Source organism: Musca autumnalis, unplaced genomic scaffold, assembly GCF_047663935.1.
Source record: "Musca autumnalis isolate F117 unplaced genomic scaffold, ASM4766393v1 scaffold_1, whole genome shotgun sequence".
Lineage (NCBI taxonomy): Eukaryota > Metazoa > Arthropoda > Insecta > Diptera > Muscidae > Musca > Musca autumnalis.
The window spans coordinates 15,854,647-15,874,815 of NW_027411644.1; the positions used below are offsets into that span (position 1 = coordinate 15,854,647).

General features: G+C 35.0%; 1 long non-coding RNA gene across 1 annotated transcript in view; it reads right to left on the bottom strand.

Moving 5' to 3' along the window:
• LOC141394103 (uncharacterized) overlaps positions 1-20,169 on the bottom strand; it is a 590,278-nt gene that overhangs the window by 22,443 nt on the left and 547,666 nt on the right. The gene's annotated exons all lie outside the window — the stretch shown is intronic.

Here is a 20,169-nt window from a genome sequence, read left to right on the forward strand (position 1 = left end):
GTTTTTTCGTTGATTGTATGCATACTTGGGTATGGAGAAATGGGCATAAACATTTACCGTCGCTGAGTATTGGTTTCATGGAATTGTTTATTGGCTTACAAAATCATGGAAAAAATTAAAGACTTTTTTAAAAATGTGGGGTTTAAATTCTTGGTAAAGACTTTACGACAGGTTATTAAATTTAAAAATACGTAGAATATTTTTAAAACTCTTCACCATTAACATTAATATTCGATGAAAGGAAATATGGATGTGTATATTTACGATCATCCTAAAACATAACCAGGTGAAGTAAGTAGAAGAGAAATACGGCAAATCAAAGAAGCACCTAAGGGAACACTGCCCCAAAAATTACAACATGCGTGGGAAAACGACACCAAGGGCGGATATTAGGATGAAGAAAGAGAAAGAGAAAGAATATGGAAGAAAAAAAATCATAATGGGCGCTTCGCGTTTATGATTCTTGGGATTGTACTGAGCAAAAAAGGCCACTAGACCATAGGTATACGGTAAAAATCGAGCTTCCCGATTTTGATTTGAACAACTGGATTTCTTTTCGTCGGCCAAAAATTCAATATTACTATATACGCATTTTGATATCTCCTTTGTAGACTTTCCAAGTATACAAAGGTTAACATTTCATTGGTCTTTGGATGAATGAAATCGATGAAAAATTCTAAACCATTGAAAGTGCTTCTGAAATAAAAAAAACAACAACAAAAAAACATTATTCCACAACATCCCATACGGGACAAGGGAGACTTCTCTCATATCAATGAGTGCACCCCCATTCATATTTAGCTCAATGATATGGGACCTACTGTTTATCGCCGACTCCGAACGGCGTGTCTTAAGGCACCACTTGTGGAGAAGTTTTTCAAGGCTGAAATACTCAGGAAATGTCGCCAACATTACTGAGGGGTATTTTGCCACCGTTGAAAATGTTTGATGTTGCCTGGCCGGGGAATGGAACCACCGACATTCGGCGCACAAGGCGGGCGTCCATACCATTGCACCACGGTGACACCCTTCTGAAATAAGGTGAATTAATTATAGTTATACTCCATAGCGTATGACTGCCATAAATAAAATAATTTCTATAAATCATACGCCGCATAGTGCGAAATATGATCACTTTAGCGGAACTTTATTTATAACTGTTAATGGAAAGGATGTAGGTTGCAAAAATGTTTATTATATTAATGGGTAGTGTGCAGGGTTTTGGAGTCGAGGTATCTTTTGCACGACACCGACTCCAGACGTATTTTTTTCACGACTCCGACTCCGGGTCGACTACAGACGTATTATTCACTAAAATGAATAAAATGTGCACAAATTTTTAACTTTTTTCTATATTTTGTGTTAGTTTTTCCTTACATATTCATTAGAAAGGGCATTCGTTCGAATACATTCGAACATATCACTATTGTTTCTGCCGAATCTTACATTGAAAAATAGCAAAGTTAGAAAGTTTTTGTCGGTTTTCCTTTTTTGCACGAGTATATTCTGGACGGAATTCTTCCGCGTGAGAAAATCTTTAAGCTTTCAAAATATGTGAAAATGAAAGAGCAATATAAATTATAAGGACTACATGCTATAAAAATTATAAGCAATTTACGACCAAGTTTCACACTGGATGTAAGCCAACATTTTAGGGTGCTTAGCCTTAAAATGATACCCCCAGTTGTAAAGCTCAATAAAAGCCATTTTTCGTGATTTTTATACCCTCAGCATTTATGCTAACGAGGGTATATACACTTTCATACGGGAAAAATGTGCCTCATCGAAATAATGGTTTTAGACCCCAAGTATGTTTGGACGAAATGTGTTTCAGACAATTTGGAGTCGATTGAGCAATGTCCGTCCGTCTGTCTCTCTGCTGGTGCGCACGATAACTCTCGAACGGATGAACCGATTCGGTTCGAATTTTGGCTTTCGTAATATTTTGCCCAAACTTAGTTTAAGTTCGAAGAAGGGCTATATCGGTCCACTCCTTCCGGTACCTCCCACACAAAAGTTCGAAAATGTTCGGAAAATTTGTGCGCATGATAACTCTTGAAGGGAGTAACCGATTTGGTTCATACTTTGCCCATAAAATGTATACCAGACTTAAATAAGGTTTTAATATGGACTCAATCGGTCCACTCCTTCGGGTACCACCCACACAAAATTTCGGAAAAGTTCAGTTTAGGGCCATCTCTCGAATCGCTTTGATTTTTGTTTTAGCAACTTGTATTCACTGCCCCCATACGAAGGTACAAGTTTCATTAGGGGCAAGTGCATACTTCCTGAGAAAATAGCATGAAAGTTGCAAAAGACCCCTATAACACCGTGTGCCGATTCGGTCCAAAATTTGGCCTTAGTAATATTTTATGCAAACATAGTTTAAGTTCGAAGATAAACCATATCGGTCCACTCCTTCAGGTACCTCCCCCACAAAAGTTCAAAAATGTTCGGAAAAATTGTTCGTACGGTCACTCTTGAAGGGAGTGGCCGAATTGGTCCATATTTTACACATCCTAATATATCTACGACATATAGATCAGGTTCAAATATGGACTATATTTGTCTACTCCATCCGGTACCTCCCACACAAAATTTCGGATAAGTTCACTCTAAGACCTGATATAGAATCACTTTGATTTTTGTTGAAGCAACTTGCATTCACTGCCTCAATTACGACGGTAAAAGTTTTTTTCAGGGGCAAGTCCCTACTTCTTGAGCAAACAGCCCGAAGGGTGTAAAAACCCTATAAGCACCATACGAGTACGTAGTGGCTCCAAATCTACTTCCATAATGGTCAATGTCGATCTATTCCTTTTAGTATCTCTTCCGCAAATTTTTTGATCTTTAATCCTAATCAACATTTTTGTCGGTTCAAACGCCCAAAATTTTTAAAATCCCCTAAATACATACGCTTTTGGCAAAAATTGTTTCAATATACACTTGCTGAGGGTATATCTCTGTCGTCAAAGCCGACTGATACTTTTTTACTTGTACCATATACACTTTCATACGGGCAAAATGTGCCTCATCGAAATAATGGTTTTGGAACCCAAGTATGTTTGGACGAAATGTGTGTCAGACAATTTGGAATGGATTGAGCAATGTCCGTCCGTCTGTCTGTCTGGCTGACGATAACTCTCGAACGGATGAACCGATTTGGTTCAAATTTTGGCTTTCGTAATTTGGTCCATACTTTGGCCATCGTAAAATGTGTACCAGACTTAAATAAGGTTTCAATATGGACTCAATCGGTCCACTCCATCGGGTACCTCCCACACAAAATTTCGGAAAAGTTCAGTTTAGGACCATCTCTCCAATCGCTTTGATTTTTGTTTTAGCAACTTTTATTCATACGACGGTACAAGTTTCATCAGGGGTAAGTCCACAGTTCCTGAGAAAATAGCCTGAAAGTTGCAAAAAAATAACCCTATGATGCCGTGTGAGGTGGTTGGAGCGCAACATAACTCTCGAACGGATCTGCCGATTCGGTCCAAAATTTGGTCTTAGTAATATTTTGTCCAAAAATGGTTTAAGCTCGAAGATAAGCCATATCGGTCACTCTTTCAGGTACCTCCCCCACAAAAGTTCAAAAATGTTCGGAAAATTTGTTCGTACGGTAACTCTTGAAGGGAGTGGCCGATTTGGTCCATACTTTATATATCTACCAGATATAGATCAGGTTCAAATATGGAATATATTTGTCCACTCAATCTGGTACCTCTCACACAAAATTTCGGATAACTTCTCTTGAAGACCTGCTTTTGAATCACTTTGATTTTTGTTGAAGCAACTTGCATTCGCTGCCTCAATTACGATGGTAAAAGTTCATACTTCTTGAGAAAACAGCCGTAGGGTGTAAAAGGTGGAGATCCACCCATCCTTTAAGTATATCCTCCGCAAAACTTTTGATCTTTAATCCTAATCAACATTTTTGTCGCTTCATACGCCCACATTTTTTAAAACCCCCTAAATACATACGTTTTTATACCCTCCAAAATTCCAAAATGTTTCACAAAAGTCCAATTTATTGACTTGTTATACCCTCCACCATATGGAGTGTATAATTAAATTTGTCATTCCCTTTGTAACACATCGAAATATTCGTCGGAGACCCTATAAAGTATATATATTATTGATCAGCATAAAATTCTATGTCGATTTAACCATGTCGTCCGTCCGTCTGTCTGTCTGTTGAAATCAAGATACAGCTCGCAATTTTAAAGATAATGAGTCAATATTTGGTACAGAAGTTTTTATTACTTGCAGGATGGTTGGTATTGAAAATGGGCTATATCGGTCCACGTTTTGATATAGCCCCCATAGAATGGTACCACCCGATTTTCGGTATTTTGAAGGTACTAGCTGCATTATCACGCCGAAATTGCTGAAATTTGGTACTTAGTCTACGTTGTAGGTATAAAACCTTCCCCTTGAGTTTTGTCGGTATCGGTCCATGCCTTCATATAGCCCCCATAGAACGATACCTCCCGATTTTCGGTATTTTGAAGGTTTTAGTTTCATTATCACACCGATATGGCTGAAATTTGGTACTTAGTCTACTTTGGGGATATAAAACCTTCTCCCCTGCCTTCATATAGCCCCCATAGAACGGTACCTCCCGATTTTCGGTATTTTGAACGTTATGGCCTCAATATTCCACCAAAATGGCTGAAGTTTGGTATATAGCCTTTTTTTTGGGGGTATACAACTTCCCCCTATAAATTTGTCGGCATACGTCCACGCCTTTAGGTAGCCCACATAGAACGGTACCTCCCAATTTTCGGTATTTTGAAGATTGTGGCCTCCATTTCCATCCGAAATGGCTGAAATTTGTGGGCCGATTCCGTACAGCGAGGCGAGTCATGTCGCGTCGTCTATCGTCTCTGTGACAAAATTTAAAAAATGCACTACGTACAGCGATAGAAAATAATCGTCGATAACAAGTTATTTTTATTTTATTTTTATTCGTTAGTAAAAATGTACGGCGACAGCTAATTTGTTGTCGCCGGAAAATGAACATTTCGGCGACAAAATTTGACGACGTCAGGCGATATTGCCATACGGAATCGAAAAATTGCATTTGGCAACGCGACACGACTCGCCTCGCTGTACGGAATCGGCCCATTGGTATTTAGACATCGTTGGGGCGTTCTCAACTTTCCTTTTTAAATTTGTCGTATAAATCCACGCCTTCATATAGTCCCCATAGAACGGTACCTCCCAATTTTCGGTATTTTGAAGATTGTGGCATCCATTTTCATCCGAAATGGCTGAAATTTGGTATTGAATTTTCTTTGAGTCTAAAAACTTTACGTCAGATATTTGTCGGTATAGATCGACGTTTTGAAATACCCCCGATAGAACGGTGCCTCACATTGTTTTCCCGAAATTGCTGAAATTTCCTCTTCATACGCGAATTAAAAATATTTTTTCCATTTTACTTCAATACAACTCATGGTGGAGGGTATAACAAGTTCGGCCCGGCCGAACTTTGGGAAAAAATTGTTTCAATATACACAGGCTGAGCGTATATCTCTGTCGACAAAGCCGACTCATACTTTTTTACTTGATTAGAGACAAGTCTATATTTCCTGAGAAAATAGCCCGAAAGCTGTAAAAACGCTCGATATCATCAATTTCTATCAAAATAAATGACTCTCAAAATTAGATCCACTTCCAAAATGAACCATGTCGGTCCATTACTTCAAGTGCATCCTCCGCAACACTTTTGAGCTTCAAATCAAATATATTTTTTTTGTTTGGGCATATTCCAAAAAGGGGCCACAAAATCCGTAATCCGTAGATTCGATATTGTCAATAGATGGACGTTTCAATTCACACAGGCTGAGAGTATATCTCTGTCGGCAAAGAAGACTGATACTTTTTTACTTGTTGAACTTCACATATGTTAGGATCAAATCTGTTTCACAGAATTTGAAGTCTCATTATGTCCGATTGACTGGTTGGAGTGCAAGAATGGGCTAATCGATTTTGCCCGAACATCGATAAAGCTCGAAGCTAGGCTTATGGGTCCACAAGTTCTTGTACATATCCTGATACCGTCAATCTTTGAATGTCACCATCTTAAAAAATGGAAATGCCTCAAGGCATCTACGATACTGTGCCTCACCTTTAGGTCATTTTGTGGCGTCTTTCTAGTTCCTTCTAGCTGTATGACGACAATATTGATCTTGTACTTGGATTTACGCATTCGCAAACAGCATTTTTAGGATATTTACCTCACCGAAATACTGATTTTAAACCCCATATATGTTAGGATTAAAGCTGATTCATACAATTTGAAGTCTGATTGTGTCGGATTGAGTGATTCGAGTGCACGAATGGGGAACTGATTTGCCGCAAATACAAAGCAACTGACGTTTCGGAAGTGAGCCATCAACAAAAAAGTTTGTGTTTTGCCTATATCGGAAGCTATACAATGTACAGTACAAGTTTTGGTTTTGTGGGTTACGCCTTCGGGCATTTATGGTGACGGCATGCAGTTTGATGGACCAAGTATTCAGGAGACACCTAGGAGTTGTTATTGGTAACTTAGGGTTTAATAAAACACAGTCGATTTTATTTTATATTTTATAATTTCACGGCAACCCTGAGGTTTCTGCTTTAAAGGTATAGGGATTGATTGTTAGAGATGGTATGGAAACAATAATTATAGATTTTCTTTCCGAAACCAAGGATATCTCTTTCAGGCCTGGCGACTGATGCCTACAAGTATTTACCGCATAAAGTGCTTAGGGTCCCGTTTTAATACTTTTGTGTAGAACTAACTCACTAAAGCATAGTCTAATTGTTGTTTATTGATTTTTTACTTTAATTTTCTGTTTCCAAATCAAAATATTTAGATTGAAGATTGCAACCAAAATCCATTACGAATAATGTTTCCCTATAATCATATACTCCTCAATAACCTATATTCCCAGAACGACTCAGCGAACAGACAACAATTGCTTTTATGTATGGATTTCTAAATCCGTAGCGATTTGTATAATAAAATCTTTAAAAAAATAACCTTGACTCAACATTCTAATGGATGGATTTATTTGCCTTTTGTTATTCATTCTGTTTCTGACTTGTAATAAAAATTCGTACACATTTGCATTTTCTTTTTTTTCAACGACGCACATCTACTATTGTTATGGGTCTCGGCTTAACCTGTGTGCATGATTTGAATACCCTTTACATACATACATAGTTGCTGGCTGGATATGTGGATGGCTAGCTGGTTGGCTAGGCTATGAACCCGAAATAAAACTCTGTTCTTGTGCTATTGGTTTTTTTAGGAAAAACCTAAATTATTTACAATAAAATATTTATGTAAATAAACATTTGTATGCATAGTCAGACCAAGGGGTCCGTTCTTTCGTTCGTTGCGGTCATTCGGACATGTATGAATTTCCATACATCCGTTTCTTTTTTTGATTTGTAATGCAAACAAAAATTGGCCGCTGCCTAGAATAATAAAAGAAATTCTTGGGAAATAATTGTGTGGTGTTGAAAAGCAACAACAATAACAAAGAATACAGAAATGGCAAAATAAAGGAAGACACAGTCTAAGCTAAGTGCATAAGTATATCCCAAAAAATATTAATTACAAACAGCAACAATAACAAAGAATGACGCTATTCAATGTTATCGTATAAATCATCATAAGCTAGAAAAAATATCACCATCATGCTCATAATTTCTCAATTCATTTGAAAATTCGTTGGTTGGGTTTTGAGGGTTGCCACAGGCAATGTGGGAAAAAGTATTTTAAGACCAATATTTCAATAGGGACAAATATGGGAGGTCTATAGGGGTTTTATTGCATCGTGGGTACCTAAAGGAGTTTTATTCTCTAGTGTTTTCCTATGGTGTAGGGACATTTAAAGATTTTTAGTGATGAAAAAGGCGTGGATTTTTTAAGATTTTTAGTTAAGACCAAGGCCTGGATTTTTTAAGATTTTTAGTTAAGACCAAGGCGTGGATTTTTTAAGATTTTTAGTTAAGACCAAGGCGTGGATTTTTTAAGATTTTTAGTTAAGACCAAGGCGTGGATTTTTTAAGATTTTTAGTTAAGACCAAGGCGTGGATTTTTTAAGATTTTTAGTTAAGACCAAGGCGTGGATTTTTTAAGATTTTTAGTTAAGACCAAGGCGTGGATTTTTTAAGATTTTTAGTTCAGACCAAGGCGTGGATTTTTTAAGATTTTTAGTTAAGACCAAGGCGTGGATTTTTTAAGATTTTTAGTTAAGACCAAGGCGTGGATTTTTTAAGATTTTTAGTTAAGACCAAGGCGTGGATTTTTTAAGATTTTTAGTTAAGACCAAGGCGTGGATTTTTTAAGATTTTTAGTTAAGACCAAGGCGTGGATTTTTTAAGATTTTTAGTTAAGACCAAGGCGTGGATTTTTTAAGATTTTTAGTTAAGACCAAGGCGTGGATTTTTTAAGATTTTTAGTTAAGACCAAGGCGTGGATTTTTTAAGATTTTTAGTTAAGACCAAGGCGTGGATTTTTTAAGATTTTTAGTTAAGACCAAGGCGTGGATTTTTTAAGATTTTTAGTTAAGACCAAGGCGTGGATTTTTTAAGATTTTTAGTTAAGACCAAGGCGTGGATTTTTTAAGATTTTTAGTTAAGACCAAGGCGTGGATTTTTTAAGATTTTTAGTTAAGACCAAGGCGTGGATTTTTTAAGATTTTTAGTTCAGACCAAGGCGTGGATTTTTTAAGATTTTTAGTTAAGACCAAGGCGTGGATTTTTTAAGATTTTTAGTTAAGACCAAGGCGTGGATTTTTTAAGATTTTTAGTTAAGACCAAGGCGTGGATTTTTTAAGATTTTTAGTTAAGACCAAGGCGTGGATTTTTTAAGATTTTTAGTTAAGACCAAGGCGTGGATTTTTTAAGATTTTTAGTTAAGACCAAGGCGTGGATTTTTTAAGATTTTTAGTTAAGACCAAGGCGTGGATTTTTTAAGATTTTTAGTTAAGACCAAGGCGTGGATTTTTTAAGATTTTTAGTTAAGACCAAGGCGTGGATTTTTTAAGATTTTTAGTTCAGACCAAGGCGTGGATTTTTTAAGATTTTTAGTTAAGACCAAGGCGTGGATTTTTTAAGATTTTTAGTTAAGACCAAGGCGTGGATTTTTTAAGATTTTTAGTTAAGACCAAGGCGTGGATTTTTTAAGATTTTTAGTTAAGACCAAGGCGTGGATTTTTTAAGATTTTTAGTTAAGACCAAGGCGTGGATTTTTTAAGATTTTTAGTTAAGACCAAGGCGTGGATTTTTTAAGATTTTTAGTTAAGACCAAGGCGTGGATTTTTTAAGATTTTTAGTTAAGACCAAGGCGTGGATTTTTTAAGATTTTTAGTTAAGACCAAGGCGTGGATTTTTTAAGATTTTTAGTTAAGACCAAGGCGTGGATTTTTTAAGATTTTTAGTTAAGACCAAGGCGTGGATTTTTTAAGATTTTTAGTTAAGACCAAGGCGTGGATTTTTTAAGATTTTTAGTTAAGACCAAGGCGTGGATTTTTTAAGATTTTTAGTTAAGAACAAGGCGTGGATTTTTTAAGATTTTTAGTTAAGACCAAGGCGTGGATTTTTTAAGATTTTTAGTTAAGACCAAGGCGTGGATTTTTTAAGATTTTTTGTGAGGACCAAAGCGTGAATTTTTTAAGATTTTTTTGTGAGGACCAAGGCGTGGTTTTTTAAGATTTTTTTGTGAAGACCAAGGCTTGGATTTTTTAAGATTTTTTTGTGAGGACCAAGGCGTGGATTTTTTAAGATTTTTTGTGAGGACCAAGGCGTGGATTTTTTAAGATTTTTTTTGTGAGGACCAAGGCGTGGATTTTTTAAGATTTTTTGTGAGGACCAAGGCGTGGATTTTTTAAGATTTTTTGTGAGGACCAAGGCGAGGATTTTTTAAAATTTTTTTGTGAGGAACAAGGCGTGGATTTTTTAAGATTTTTTGTGAGGAACAAGGCGTGGATTTTTTAAGATTTTTTGTGAGGACCAAGGCTTGGATTTTTTAAGATTTTTTGTGAGGACCAAGGCGTGGATTTTTTAAGATTTTTTGTGAGGACCAAGGCGTGGATTTTTTAAGATTTTTTTGTGAAGACCAAGGCGTGGATTTTTTAAGATTTTTTTGTGAGGACCAAGGCGTGGATTTTTTAAGATTTTTTTGTGAGGACCAAGGCGTGGATTTTTTAAGATTTTTTTGTGAAGACCAAGGCTTGGATTTTTTAAGATTTTTTTGTGAGGACCAAGGCGTGGATTTTTTAAGATTTTTTGTGAGGACCAAGGCGTGGATTTTTTAAGATTTTTTTGGGAGGACCAAGGCGTGGATTTTTTAAGATTTTTTGTGAGGACCAAGGCGAGGATTTTTTAAGATTTTTTGTGAGGACCAAGGCGTGGATTTTTTAAGATTTTTTTGGGAGGACCAAGGCGTGGATTTTTTAAGATTTTTTGTGAGGACCAAGGCTTGGATTTTTTAAGATTTTTTGTGAGGACCAAGGCGTGGATTTTTTAAGATTTTTTGTGAGGACCAAGGCTTGGATTTTTTAAGATTTTTTGTGAGGACCAAGGCGTGGATTTTTTAAGATTTTTTGTGAGGACCAAGGCGTGGATTTTTTAAGATTTTTTGTGAGGACCAAGGCGTGGATTTTTTAAGATTTTTTTGTGAGGAACAAGGCGTGGATTTTTTAAGATTTTTTGTGAGGACCAAGGCGTGGATTTTTTAAGATTTTTTGTGAGGACCAAGGCGTGGATTTTTTAAGATTTTTTTGTGAGGACCAAGGCGTGGATTTTTTAAGATTTTTAGTTAAGACCAAGGCGTGGATTTTTTAAGATTTTTAGTTAAGACCAAGGCGTGGATTTTTTAAGATTTTTTGTGAGGACCAAGGCGTGGATTTTTTAAGATTTTTTGTTAAGACCAAGGCGTGGATTTTTTAAGATTTTTAGTTAAGACCAAGGCGTGGATTTTTTAAGATTTTTAGTTAAGACCAAGGCGTGGATTTTTTAAGATTTTTAGTTAAGACCAAGGCGTGGATTTTTTAAGATTTTTAGTTAAGACCAAGGCGTGGATTTTTTAAGATTTTTAGTTAAGACCAAGGCGTGGATTTTTTAAGATTTTTAGTTAAGACCAAGGCGTGGATTTTTTAAGATTTTTAGTTAAGACCAAGGCGTGGATTTTTTAAGATTTTTAGTTAAGACCAAGGCGTGGATTTTTTAAGATTTTTAGTTAAGACCAAGGCGTGGATTTTTTAAGATTTTTAGTTAAGACCAAGGCGTGGATTTTTTAAGATTTTTAGTTAAGACCAAGGCGTGGATTTTTTAAGATTTTTAGTTAAGACCAAGGCGTGGATTTTTTAAGATTTTTAGTTAAGACCAAGGCGTGGATTTTTTAAGATTTTTAGTTAAGACCAAGGCGTGGATTTTTTAAGATTTTTAGTTAAGACCAAGGCGTGGATTTTTTAAGATTTTTAGTTAAGACCAAGGCGTGGATTTTTTAAGATTTTTAGTTAAGACCAAGGCGTGGATTTTTTAAGATTTTTAGTTAAGACCAAGGCGTGGATTTTTTAAGATTTTTAGTTAAGACCAAGGCGTGGATTTTTTAAGATTTTTAGTTAAGACCAAGGCGTGGATTTTTTAAGATTTTTAGTTAAGACCAAGGCGTGGATTTTTTAAGATTTTTAGTTAAGACCAAGGCGTGGATTTTTTAAGATTTTTAGTTAAGACCAAGGCGTGGATTTTTTAAGATTTTTAGTTAAGACCAAGGCGTGGATTTTTTAAGATTTTTAGTTAAGACCAAGGCGTGGATTTTTTAAGATTTTTAGTTAAGACCAAGGCGTGGATTTTTTAAGATTTTTAGTTAAGACCAAGGCGTGGATTTTTTAAGATTTTTAGTTAAGACCAAGGCGTGGATTTTTTAAGATTTTTAGTTAAGACCAAGGCGTGGATTTTTTAAGATTTTTAGTTAAGACCAAGGCGTGGATTTTTTAAGATTTTTAGTTAAGACCAAGGCGTGGATTTTTTAAGATTTTTAGTTAAGACCAAGGCGTGGATTTTTTAAGATTTTTAGTTAAGACCAAGGCGTGGATTTTTTAAGATTTTTAGTTAAGACCAAGGCGTGGATTTTTTAAGATTTTTAGTTAAGACCAAGGCGTGGATTTTTTAAGATTTTTAGTTAAGACCAAGGCGTGGATTTTTTAAGATTTTTAGTTAAGACCAAGGCGTGGATTTTTTAAGATTTTTAGTTAAGACCAAGGCGTGGATTTTTTAAGATTTTTAGTTAAGACCAAGGCGTGGATTTTTTAAGATTTTTAGTTAAGACCAAGGCGTGGATTTTTTAAGATTTTTAGTTAAGACCAAGGCGTGGATTTTTTAAGATTTTTAGTTAAGACCAAGGCGTGGATTTTTTAAGATTTTTAGTTAAGACCAAGGCGTGGATTTTTTAAGATTTTTAGTTAAGACCAAGGCGTGGATTTTTTAAGATTTTTAGTTAAGACCAAGGCGTGGATTTTTTAAGATTTTTAGTTAAGACCAAGGCGTGGATTTTTTAAGATTTTTAGTTAAGACCAAGGCGTGGATTTTTTAAGATTTTTAGTTAAGACCAAGGCGTGGATTTTTTAAGATTTTTAGTTAAGACCAAGGCGTGGATTTTTTAAGATTTTTAGTTAAGACCAAGGCGTGGATTTTTTAAGATTTTTAGTTAAGACCAAGGCGTGGATTTTTTAAGATTTTTAGTTAAGACCAAGGCGTGGATTTTTTAAGATTTTTAGTTAAGACCAAGGCGTGGATTTTTTAAGATTTTTAGTTAAGACCAAGGCGTGGATTTTTTAAGATTTTTAGTTAAGACCAAGGCGTGGATTTTTTAAGATTTTTAGTTAAGACCAAGGCGTGGATTTTTTAAGATTTTTAGTTAAGACCAAGGCGTGGATTTTTTAAGATTTTTAGTTAAGACCAAGGCGTGGATTTTTTAAGATTTTTAGTTAAGACCAAGGCGTGGATTTTTTAAGATTTTTAGTTAAGACCAAGGCGTGGATTTTTTAAGATTTTTAGTTAAGACCAAGGCGTGGATTTTTTAAGATTTTTAGTTAAGACCAAGGCGTGGATTTTTTAAGATTTTTAGTTAAGACCAAGGCGTGGATTTTTTAAGATTTTTAGTTAAGACCAAGGCGTGGATTTTTTAAGATTTTTAGTTAAGACCAAGGCGTGGATTTTTTAAGATTTTTAGTTAAGACCAAGGCGTGGATTTTTTAAGATTTTTAGTTAAGACCAAGGCGTGGATTTTTTAAGATTTTTAGTTAAGACCAAGGCGTGGATTTTTTAAGATTTTTAGTTAAGACCAAGGCGTGGATTTTTTAAGATTTTTAGTTAAGACCAAGGCGTGGATTTTTTAAGATTTTTAGTTAAGACCAAGGCGTGGATTTTTTAAGATTTTTAGTTAAGACCAAGGCGTGGATTTTTTAAGATTTTTAGTTAAGACCAAGGCGTGGATTTTTTAAGATTTTTAGTTAAGACCAAGGCGTGGATTTTTTAAGATTTTTAGTTAAGACCAAGGCGTGGATTTTTTAAGATTTTTAGTTAAGACCAAGGCGTGGATTTTTTAAGATTTTTAGTTAAGACCAAGGCGTGGATTTTTTAAGATTTTTAGTTAAGACCAAGGCGTGGATTTTTTAAGATTTTTAGTTAAGACCAAGGCGTGGATTTTTTAAGATTTTTAGTTAAGACCAAGGCGTGGATTTTTTAAGATTTTTAGTTAAGACCAAGGCGTGGATTTTTTAAGATTTTTAGTTAAGACCAAGGCGTGGATTTTTTAAGATTTTTAGTTAAGACCAAGGCGTGGATTTTTTAAGATTTTTAGTTAAGACCAAGGCGTGGATTTTTTAAGATTTTTAGTTAAGACCAAGGCGTGGATTTTTTAAGATTTTTAGTTAAGACCAAGGCGTGGATTTTTTAAGATTTTTAGTTAAGACCAAGGCGTGGATTTTTTAAGATTTTTAGTTAAGACCAAGGCGTGGATTTTTTAAGATTTTTAGTTAAGACCAAGGCGTGGATTTTTTAAGATTTTTAGTTAAGACCAAGGCGTGGATTTTTTAAGATTTTTAGTTAAGACCAAGGCGTGGATTTTTTAAGATTTTTAGTTAAGACCAAGGCGTGGATTTTTTAAGATTTTTAGTTAAGACCAAGGCGTGGATTTTTTAAGATTTTTAGTTAAGACCAAGGCGTGGATTTTTTAAGATTTTTAGTTAAGACCAAGGCGTGGATTTTTTAAGATTTTTAGTTAAGACCAAGGCGTGGATTTTTTAAGATTTTTAGTTAAGACCAAGGCGTGGATTTTTTAAGATTTTTAGTTAAGACCAAGGCGTGGATTTTTTAAGATTTTTAGTTAAGACCAAGGCGTGGATTTTTTAAGATTTTTAGTTAAGACCAAGGCGTGGATTTTTTAAGATTTTTAGTTAAGACCAAGGCGTGGATTTTTTAAGATTTTTAGTTAAGACCAAGGCGTGGATTTTTTAAGATTTTTAGTTAAGACCAAGGCGTGGATTTTTTAGGATTTTTAGTTAAGACCAAGGCGTGGATTTTTTAAGATTGTTTGTGAGGACCAAGGCGTGGATTTTTTAAGATTTTAAGTTAGGGCCAAGGCGTGGACTTTTTAAGATTTTAAGTTAGGACCAAGGCGTAGATTTTTTAAGATTTTAAATAAGGGCCAAAGCGTAGATTTGTTAAGATTTTAAATTAGGACCAAAGCGTTGATTTTTTAAGATTTTAAATTAGGACCTAAGCGTCGATTTTTTAAGATTTTAAATTAGGACCAAAGCGTCGATTTTTTAAAATTTTAAATTAGGACCAAAGCGTCGATTTTTTTAAGATTTTAAATTAGGACCAAAGCGTCGATTTTTTAAGATTTTAAATTAGGACCAAAACGTCGATTTTCTAAGATTTTAAACTAGGACCAATGCGTGGAATTTTTCAGATTTTAAACTAGGACCAAGGCGTGGAATTTCTCAGATTTTAAACTAGGACCAAGGCGTGGATTTTTTAAGATTTTTAGCGAGGACCAACAATCAAAAACATTCGTCATCACGTGGCAACCCTAATCATCTTCATGGTAATATTTACTTTTCTTTGAAAACTAAATAGAACCGACAAACAAAGAACTAAGAAGAACGAACGGATGATTGGACGGACGGACAATGAGACAGACAAATGTTTGGTCATGCGATTGGGACGTACGAAAAAAAAAATAAAAATATATGGGTAAGAACAACAGCAACAACAACAATTTCTACTACAACACAATATGTGTACATTCATCCACATTTATTTGAATTTATGACAATACAATATTTGAACGAACAACAGCCGGACGGACGAATGGACGTACAATTAGACGTAGGACGACGTTTATACACATTAAAAATGTTTGTCTAAATCATTGGCAACAACAACAGCAACAATCACTATAGTTTTTTTTTTTAAATTGTTAATCTTGAGGCGATTCCTTTCACAATAGCAGTCAGCCAGCCAAGGCGACCTTTTTGTCGTTTTGAAACGCTTAGTTGTATTGTTGTTGTAGCTTTACTTTAATCACCCATCACAGCGTCATACACATGTGAGTTTATCCTTCAGTGAAATGATATTTTATGTTTCAGTTTTTTTTGTCTGGCTTTTGTTGCTGCTGTTGGCCCTCCCAAAGTGAGCCTACCCAACGGTCTTGGGCAATTCCCCGAATCATAATAAAGCAAAGATTAGTTTTGGTGTCCTCAATCCGTCCATAGGGATGTATGGTTGGTCAGACAGACATACATACGTTTATCGTTGTGTATGGGTCAACTCACCCCTAAAGTTGACCTAAATTCTGAGTTTTTATATTCTCCTTTTGGTTGTTGTTGTTGCTGCTGCTATTTTGAATTAGGTATTAGATAATGTTACGTTAGTTACAAAATAAAACCATTGGCACATTTGATCCCGACACTAGATATGACCACTACTTACCTACCTACCACCTTGTTTATGCATACTTGAGTTTTTCAGCCTAAGCTTGCTTGTTTGGACCGTTAATCTTAAGCAAAAGCGGCTTAAGAAGGTGGTAGTGGTTTCATGATGGTCTTTCAATGGCCAAGGGGAGATTAAGAACAACACACAATCACCCAACCAGCACTGCAACAATAAAGTTTCAAATTTCCGAATTAGTTGGTACACAACACCCTCCACCCATCCATCCCATGCCAGGCAGGCAAGCAATAAATAATGTTGACGTAGTTGCTAAAAATTACCTTAAATCCTTTTTGAGATTTTAGTTAAAATATTTGCACTTCATAAATGAGGGTTGTTTGTTGTTGGTTGGGCCTTTCTTAGTTGATAGGGTAATCTCACACTTTTGCTGATTATGTCAGGTAAATATTAAATGTCTACTCATATTGGTTTTATGATCACAAAGAAAAATAATAAAAACAACTAGGCAGGGTATAAACAGATTACTCGCATGACCTTCAGGTCGAATATTTATCATCAGCTGTGATAGAATTTCATTGGAGATAATACTTATTATGTGTGCTTCATGTAAAGCTTGGGGTCTTAGCAGAGCAACGGTGATGATGATGAGAAATGAAATAAACAAGAAGATTTATTTACATTGACTTATCGTATTACCTATCGAGGTTAATTATTCTAGGAAATATTTGTTGGTCAATAGAATGTGTGTATGGATTTAGTACATACATACATATGTACATAGATACATATGTATGTGAGAAGTAATTGCGTTAATGTAGTGAATATTATTGCATATAGTAATAATTGGAATACACGGTGCTCTTGAAGCAAATTTAAATGGAAAGTGCTTACACCTGGGAAGTTTTTGCGGATTCTGAAACTACAATGTTAATTGATGAGAAAAATCAAAAAACAAAAAAAAAAAAAAAAATCGCCGGAGCGCTTTTTTAATTAATCGCGATTCAAGTTGACATTTTTAGGGGTTGTTTAGGTTTTTGCGATTTTGCTTGGAAACCGCAAGTCCTATCAAAATGGGAACAACGAAAATGTTGTAGCTATCAAAATTTTCTACAAGATTGACCTTATTGATATTTTCGTAGGTTTTACAACTTTTGAGATATAGAAGTTGAAATTGGGACAATTCAAATTCAATTCAATTCTGTATCGTCCTCTTATTGTCATGGCTGCAATTTCCCAACATAAAATTATATATCTAAAAAATGATACAAGCTAGGAAAAACTACATAAACCAGTCTTGTAGAGAATTTTCACAGCTATAGGATTTTCTCAGGTCCCTTGCCGTATTCAAGCAAAATGGCGAAACCCTAACAAAAAACCTAAAAATGTAAACTGAGCTGCTTTATCTCAAAAACGGTACAGCCTGAGAACAAATCATGAACTTCAATCCTGTAGAGAATTTTCAGAGCTACAACATTTTTTTAGCTCCATTTCGATTGGACTTGCGGTTTCCAAGCTAAATCGTGAAAACCTAAAAAACACGTAAAAAGGTGTATTTTGATCGCGATTTATTTAAAAATCCCTACAGCGATTTTTTCTTGTTTTTGGATTTTTCTCATCTATGAACATTGCTGTTTCAGAATTCACAAAAACGTCCCCTGTGTAAGCGGTTTTCATTAAAAGTTAGTTAAGGCGTACCCTTCATGGCATTGTTTTATAAGGGGGCGATACAGTCAGTGCATTGTCCCAATTTGAACTTCAATATCTCAAAAATGGTACAGCCTGAGAACAAATCATAAAAGTCAATCCTGTAGAGAATTTTCACAGCCACAACATTTTCTTTAGCTCCATTTCGATTGGACTTGCGGTTTCCAAGCAAACTCGTGAAAACCTAAACAACCCTTAAAATGTCAACGCATTGCGCATCAAAACCATTAACTTGACCTTGTCGCCTTTTACTGCCAGACCCAATTTAGCAGATTCTCGAGCGATTTTTTTTAAAAGATATAAGTTACGAGGGCGGTTCGGAAACTTCTTAGCCTATCAATGAAAAAGAAAAGTTAGTTTTTCAAAAATATTTTTATTTTTCAATATAATCTCCTGAAACTTCAATACACTTAGTCCAACGCTTTTCTAGCAGTTCTATCCCTTGATTAAAATAGTTTTCCTGAAGGTCTTCAAAATAGTGGTTTACAACTGTAATTGCATCTTCATTTGATGTAAAACGCTTGCCAGCAAGGAATTTTTTTAGATTTGGGAACAAGTAAAAGTCACTGGGAGCTAAGTCAGGAGAATAAGGTGGGTGGTCAAGGAACTCGTACTTTAATTCGTTGATTTTAGCCATTGTTAAAACACTCTTGTGCGCTGGTGCGTTGTCTTGATGAAAAATTATTTTTTTGTGTTGTAAGCCAGGACGTTTTTTCTCGAATTTGTACATTTAATTGATCCAAAAGGTTGCAATAATACTCTGAATTTATTGTTTTACCCTTTTGCAGATAGTCAATCAATAAAATACCTTTGAAGTCCCAAAAACCGTTGCCATAACCTTACCAGCCGATTGAATTGTTTTTGCCTTCTTTGGGGCACTTCCTCCAGCTTCAGTCCATTTATTTATTTATTTATTTCAAATATTTATTATAATAAAAAATTACAATAAAATTATATAAAAAATAGCACTAGCATCTAAGGCTATCGGCTAAACTTCAGTCCATTGTTTGGATTGTTCTTTTGTCTCTGGAGTATAGTGGTGGTCCATTTTATTTCGCTTAAAACGATCCAAACAAGCTTGAGAAATGTTCATTCTTATGCGTTTTTGATCGACTGTGAACAAATGCGGCACCCATCTTGCAGAAAGCTTTTTCATCTGTAGTTCTTCATGCAAAATTAAATGGACTCGATCATTTGAGATGCCCATGATATTAGCAATTTCACGCACTTTTATTCGTCGATCATTTAATACCATATCATGCCATAGTGCTACAATTTCTGTTGTTGTTGCTGTTTTTTGGACGTCCACTACGTGGTTCATCTTCAATGCTTGTACGACCACGTTTAAATTCAGCAACCCAATTTTTTACTGTTGCATATGAAGGAGCACTTTCACCTAACACATTCACCATATCGAGCCCTTCCCGCGAAAAAGGTGTAAGCGAGAAAAAGCTAATTTTACAGGAGACGGTTTTTATTGAATAACTTTTGATATAACCAAAATTGTTTATTCAAATTTGGTATAGTTCTGTTATTAAATCCTATTTACTGAAAAAATAAAAAAAATCTGGAATATTTCCAATATAACGGTAGTTTGTGTCGCTTACATCTTTTTCGCTGTCACGCAATCAGGCTTTTACTTTGAGAAGTGGCGGTTACATCACAAAAAATTATTTGAAACAAATAATTTTTAGAGTAGTTCTTATCTACAATTTAAAAACAAAGCACACTAATTTTATAGTAAGTATTTATTCGAAGTATTATAAGATTAAAACGTATTTCTTGTAATATAGTTGAATAACGACATGGTATGTAAATGTGCAATTTGATGTAAGCGACAATTCGCTGTCACAAACAAATGTACACAAAAAGTAAAAATGGCGCTTACATCAAAATTGTTTTTGCTCTAATTTCGTAACGGTACATGGCTGAGTTCTAAAAAATTGGGAGATGGTGTGTTGGAATATTCTTCATAGATTTCGGTAAAAAAACGAAAATCGAAAAAATGTCGCTTACATCTTTTTCGCTGGAAGGGCTCGATATCATTATGAATTTCTTGTCCCGATAAACCTTTTTTATGTAAATATTTAATGACAGCAAGCATTTCTAATTTTTCCATTGTAAAAAAAATTACGGATGCGTCTTTTTTGAACACCTGTTTCTATATGAAGGACTTGCCAGATCGAAACAAAATTTAACATGTGTTCATAACAGAGATGGAAGTTTCCAAAACACTGTTTATACCGCGCTTTTTGTGCTAGGCTAAGAAGTTTCCGAACTGCCCTCGTAATACAAATTTTCGTTGGCAATTTCAAATGTCCAAAAATGGCCACAAAATACTGAAAAAAGACCCTAAATTCATTCGATCTGACCGTAGATGAAAGTTTCAATTCACATAGGCTGAGAGTATATCTCTGTCGGCCAAGGCGACTGATACTTTTTTACTTGTTTGTTTATGAGTTTATAATTAGCTTAATTATCTACATACAATATTTAATT